General features: G+C 42.2%; 1 long non-coding RNA gene across 1 annotated transcript; it reads left to right on the top strand.

The window, feature by feature from the left end:
* Window positions 1-920: 920 nt before the first annotated feature.
* Window positions 921-4,238, top strand: LOC116663134. Its single transcript, XR_004319228.1, has 3 exons — window positions 921-1,030; window positions 1,803-1,866; window positions 4,163-4,238. It is a non-coding gene; the product is annotated as an uncharacterized LOC116663134 (long non-coding RNA).
* The last annotated feature ends 1,762 nt before the right edge of the window (window positions 4,239-6,000 follow it).

The following is a 6,000-nucleotide window of genomic DNA, read 5'->3' as shown; positions in this document are numbered from 1 at the left end:
TTCTCAAGTTGTCTGTATAATCAAGTGGGCATTCCTAATTTTAATTTTGGCAGGACACACTTTAAGATTCCCTTGGCAAATTTTTTACCACTTATTGCAATTATATACTTTTCAAAAATATATACACTTCCTTCATTCACTAAATGTATATGGAGCGCTCACTAGTGTACTCCATACTATGCATACAAAGTTGAGAAAGCAGGGTCCTGCTGTCAAGGCATTTAAACAGGTGGAGAATCAGACTGCAAACAAGCAAATCCGATGAGATTGACTACACTGGGTGATCTACAAAGCTGAGTGGCAGATTAGGATAACACATTTAAATCTGTCCTGGACACCTTCCCAGAAGAAGAAGAAACATGAATAGGTGTTTCCAGGCAGACAAAAGATTTTAAATTGTGTGCTGTGAGTCATAAGATGCTGATGATCGATTGTAAGCAAGGGAGTAACATAGTCAGATTTTTGTGTTTGAACTCTGGGGCTGCTACCAAGGTGGGATTGGAAATGGGAATCTGTGGAGACTGAGCAAATGTCACAGACTGTATTGCAGTAGTTAAGAGAGTTGATGGACCTACTCAAATAGAGTGGTGGCCCCATTAGATATGAGAGATATGCAAGAAGAAAAATAAATAAAATACATTGTCAGGAGGGAGTCAAAGTCTCCCAGACTACTGGCTAAAAAACAAAAAAAGCCACTCCTGACAGCTGCTAGTCCCTAGCTTAGAAACAAGGTCATCCCGAAGAGAGAAGATTGAAAGCTTCGAAGAGTGGTAAAGGTTTGGAATAGCAGCTCAGGGGCATGGGAGAAGCTCATGTAATGGGACGGCTGAGTAACACTGAGGGAACAACTGAGATGAGTTTTACTCCAGATTTATGGCCTCCATTCTGTATGGTTGTGATTTTTCTTTTTCCTCCAGCAGAGCAGTGCTCAAGAAATGTTTACAGCTCAGGAAGCTCCATTGGGGATTGCCTGAAGGACATGAAGTCCATCCATCTCTCCAGATAGTTTGGATTATATCTCAGGATCAAGGTAAACCATCCAAATTAAATCGTTGAATCATATTGTTCTGGCCCCTCTTGTTCAGTTTCACTGAATTGCATTTTGGCCTCGGGCCCAAGGACAAAGAGCCGTGGGCCCATCAGCATTGTTAGCGCCACAGGGGATGTTGAGAAAGGCCAGCCTCTGACCATGTTCCACTTGCGAGGACACAGAGAGCCATTTCCCTTAGACCCAAATGCCAGGAAATAATTGGTTTTTCATGACCAACAACAATGTGTTTATCTGGTATAAACCCAGGGTTAGTCAAGACCGTGGTCTTGAAATCAGAATGCTTGGGTTCAAATCGAGTATCCATCATCTGTTAGCTGGTTGACCTCTGTGCCTCAATTTCCTAATCTGTGAATTAACAAACTATTCATACCTACCTACTTCATAAGGCTGCAGTGAGAATTAAGTAAGACAATCAGCGCTAAGTATTTAGCGCTGTCTGGCAAATCATAAAAGTCCTCAATACCTATTAGCCACCTTTGTTATTATTATCTTCCAACTGCTCTTTTTGGGTTTTGGTTTTGTGTTTTGTCTTCACCCTCAGTGTGGCACACATGTATTAATTTACCTCTGGTCTCCACTTAACGATTATTATTTTTTCTTTTTTTCTTTACCCACACTTCACTTATTTCTTCTCTGATACCCACCTATCACCATTTTACAGTGAGGCAGAATAGAAGAAAGTAAATTTAAAAAGGCCTTACACCAGTCAATAATTATTAAAGACTGCTGTCTATTTTTGTCCCCGTTTTAGGAAAAGTTTCAAAGATGAGAAGAAGGATTTGGAACTTTCTTATCCCACATTTGCGTCCAGAAATGTAAGTTTCCTTGAAGTCCATTTCCCCTGATATTTACTTTTTTTTTTACAATCATTCTTGATTGGTCCCTACATGGACTTCGTCCTAATCCAATACTAGCTCAAATATTCCTCATTGTAAATAAACAACATACTATTTTATTTGCAGAGAGCTTATTTACTGTAGCTCCTCTTGCCATTGGAACTCTGGCCTTGGTTCTTTCATCTCCTGAGTAGAGTTTACAACATTGATCTCACAGTGTGGTTGTGAGGAGTCAAAGGGGCGCTTAGCAAAAGGTAGTTGAATCTGTGTCTAATGCAGGAAGTGACATTCAGATAGCCATTCAAACAAACAAAAGATAGTCCTTCAAACAAACAAACAAAGGAAACAAAAACAAAAACAAAAAACAGCCATTTAACCTTGTACCTGAAAAACTGGACCAAATAATTCGACCTTCTTAAATGTGTTTAAAGAGATCTGAATATATTTTTCTTATCCAACTTAAGCATTTGAAATACATATACTCGCCCTTGGAACATTGAGTCAAAAGTCAAATCAAAAAGCTTTAATTATCTTTTATCTTATATGTGTATATATAACTGAATTGCTTTGCTATACACCTGAAACTAACATAGTAAATCAACCACATTTCAATAAAAAATAAAATTAAAAAAGAATATTTTAGAAATTTCATCTTGGTATCCGATATCAGCTTAGCCTGTAATGTCATCAGGGAAACATGAAAAATGTCCCAAATCGAATTCTTTTCTTTCAGCTAAATAAGTAATCTGTGAAACCCCCAATGTACAAATAAGTCTGCTTTATCTCCTGGCTGATAATAGCTTCCTTTTTTATACTGTTTTATTTTTCTTTCTGTTCTTGTTGCTGTTTTTGTCTCCTGGGCCAGTAAGTATATGCAGATGAAATGCAGCTTTTGTTTTGTTTTGTTCTCACTCAAGGTATGTGGACGTGGGATGGTTCATCCCAGCTGTTGTCAAAAAGAGAGCAAAAGGGTTTAGCCCAGTTCTTTAAGGAAACACGAAGACCCACTTCCCTGTCCCTCTTTCAGGCCCAAAGTTGAAAACCAGAGGGCGTGTGGTGGTGGGCTACTCCCACCAGCGCTGACCGTCCCTGGGAAAGCAGGGTCGGGAGCACAAAAAGAGCCCAAGTACAATGGTTAGTCTTCAAAGGGGCTCATTTATTATATTGCTCAGAGCCCCACAGAGTTGCTCCAAGCTCATAACTGCCACTGATTTCAAAGGGCGCTCTGAACTTGCATACGCTCCACAAGGCACGTTGGGGGATGAGAAACAGGCTGAGTGGCTTGAAGCCACGTTCAGACATTTTTTAATGTTCATAAATGTCTTTGGCACCATCACTTTCACATAGAAACCCACTTACCTCCTGCCGCAAAGTGTGAAATAAAGCCATTTTCAAGCCTGGGTAGGGGATGGTCTGGAAATTGGGCTAAATCTTAAAACCGCATGAAGACGGAAAATAGGATTCATGAGCTGGAGCTCAGCTCTCACTAAACCACGTCCAAGGTCAGGTCACCATGACACTCTGCTCTGATGAATACCTTTAAAGGGTTGAGGCAGTAGAACGTGATAATCTCAGTGGCTCCCAAAGTGAAGGCCCCAACTCCAAGGCGTCCCAGAGTAGGTGGCCCCTAGGATAGGGGAGAAGCAGTTTTATCAGGACCCAACTTGCACAGCCCTGGGGAACCTCAGGTTAGGGACTGACATTTCCTACCGCACTTCTCTGACTCGGGTGATGCTGTAGGTACCCCTCAGTCCAAGAGGTTTGTAGCACACAGAATAGATGGAATAGGATCCATCAAAAGCTTTCTTCTTGATCACCTACAGAAAGATTAGCCATCGTCCCCAATTCTGTGACTCCCTAGCTACCAAGACAAGGAGGAAGAGGTCCCTTAAGGTGTCAGATGTGACTTTCTATACTCCAGGAGACTCTTGGGTAGGTAATTCTCCAGGGGGCCTCTGGACAGCTCCATGAGTGCCTTGTTTTTGGAGGGATGCAGAAAAAAAGGTGTCCTTTTATGTTCAGTCTTCAAGCAACATTCATTAAACCTTGGGCAGTGTCTTATATTGGGCGCCTTCCTTAATAAGAAGGGGAAAGTTATTTATGTGGGAGAAAAGGAGTTAAATAATGAGACCTTAGATGTGGTTTTCAGAAATTCAGAGATGTGCTCTCTAAGCGCACATTCTCTCAAGTTTGTCAAGAAAATACTACTAAGCATTTGTCTGCTCGTATCCTCACTATTTCTTTATCCTTTCAATCAATGCATGCCGAACACCAGCCATGTGCAGGGATTCAGCAGTGGACAGAGCAGACCAAAGTCCCCCCAGTGAGTTTGTGTCTAAGCGGCAAACACAAATGATAACAAAATAGGTAAGAAAACTTTCACTGACATGGTGGTAAGTGCTATGGAGAGAATGTGCAGGGTGAGGGCCGGGGAGTGGCAGGGCGGGATGAGGGTGCAATCTGAGATGGGGCGCTGGTGTCAGGTGTCATGTCATCTGAGTAAAGAATTTTTAGGAATCTCTTACCTTTAGGTGTGCCCCTTTTTTCCTATTAGTCCAAATATGAGTAGTAAATATCTCAGAATTACCCGTGAAGTCTTTTTAAAACTTAAAAGGTAAAGCTAGGTTGCCAAAAATGATGAGACGGCAAAGCAGCCCTGTTTTCAGGTTCTGGGACCAGCTTGGCTTGTGCCAAGACACAAGCAGAAAGCGAATTCCCTGGAAAGAGACAGTGCGCTCGGTATCATGTTCTGCACACAGTGAGTGCTTACACGTAAGATCTGTGGTCTTAGATCAGACCTAAAATAATATTTTTTGACAAAAAGAATTTATGTTTCTGTCTCTCCTCCAGGGGGGCAGATATAGCCTTAGAGACAGATGAGGCATCACAAGTAGTTTCTAGAAATGTATCAAGCCATGTCTTTTCACAGTAGCATCCCTAAATGTCTCCATCATCAACGTAAACACCTTTGACTAATCCGTCTTCACTCACTGCTGTCCTTAAACACACGATGCAAAATGCCAGCAGGCTGCCTCTCTTCCTCCTGCCGTATCTTCTTACTCTAAAAGGAAACAGCCACCTCTCCCCCTAAAACAGTGTATTTTCTTCTGTATTTTCTCCCTCTCTTCCTCCTTCCCTTTCTCTTTTTCCTCCTTTAGGATTTATGCTGTACCAGGCATGGCACATTCCCATAGGCTCCATCTTAACCGCACTGGAAGAATTAACTCTTAATGTAGGTACTGTTAGAAACACTGAAAAGAACACTGTAGAATGGAGAGACATGAAAGTCAGTCGTGTTACTCCTCAGAGAAGATTTCTCGGTAGAACACATGAGTCACTGCGGTTACTAAGGGCGCTGCCTCCCATCTGCTGTACCCGAGAGATTATAAGTCCTCCCGCAAGTGTAACATGTTGCACCCTTGCTCTTCTAAACCCTTGCTTCTCAGGGTGTGATCCACAAACCAGGGGGAGCATCAGCATCTCCCAGAAGTTACTAGACATGCAGGATCGCATGCTCTGCCCCAAACCTACTGAACCCAGACTCTGCATTTTAACGAGACCCTGAGGGGCTTTGTACACACAGTGAAGTTTGAGGAGCTCCACTCTAAATAGTCCTGTGAGGAAATAAAAAAAATCTCATTGCCTGTTTTACAGATTAAAAACAAACAAACAAAAGACAACTCAGGATCAGGGATGATTAGTTAATAGGTAACAAAATGCGGAATCAACGACCCATATTCTTCCCATCACTCTACGCCCCCTCTTGGAAGGAACTGTCACGTACCTCTTTTGGGGTCTGCCGTCACCCACCCCAGCATTTCATAGGATCATCTGCGGGGTAACCACGGCCTGATGTTGTCCCCTGGTGGTAGGTAGGAAATGCTAATCTCCTGCTTGATTTTATTATAGTCCTTCTGGAGGCTAGTCCTACCGCCTCTCGTCTAAGCGGTCTAACGTTAATGACATGGAAGCCGTTTCATGGTGAGACATTTCTCCAGTTGTCTCCAATTTCTTACCAAAGAAGAACATATTCGCTGGTTAACAATTTTCCAGGTTTCTACTGCAAATGTTCATTCCTCAGCAGGCTCTTAAGTGTTTCATCTGATCATCTTG

This window comes from Camelus ferus, chromosome 4 (assembly GCF_009834535.1).
Source record: "Camelus ferus isolate YT-003-E chromosome 4, BCGSAC_Cfer_1.0, whole genome shotgun sequence".
NCBI classification, from domain to species: Eukaryota; Metazoa; Chordata; class Mammalia; order Artiodactyla; family Camelidae; genus Camelus; species Camelus ferus.
Note: the sequence above shows the minus strand (reverse complement) of the source record. Positions and strands in the feature narration are given on the sequence as shown.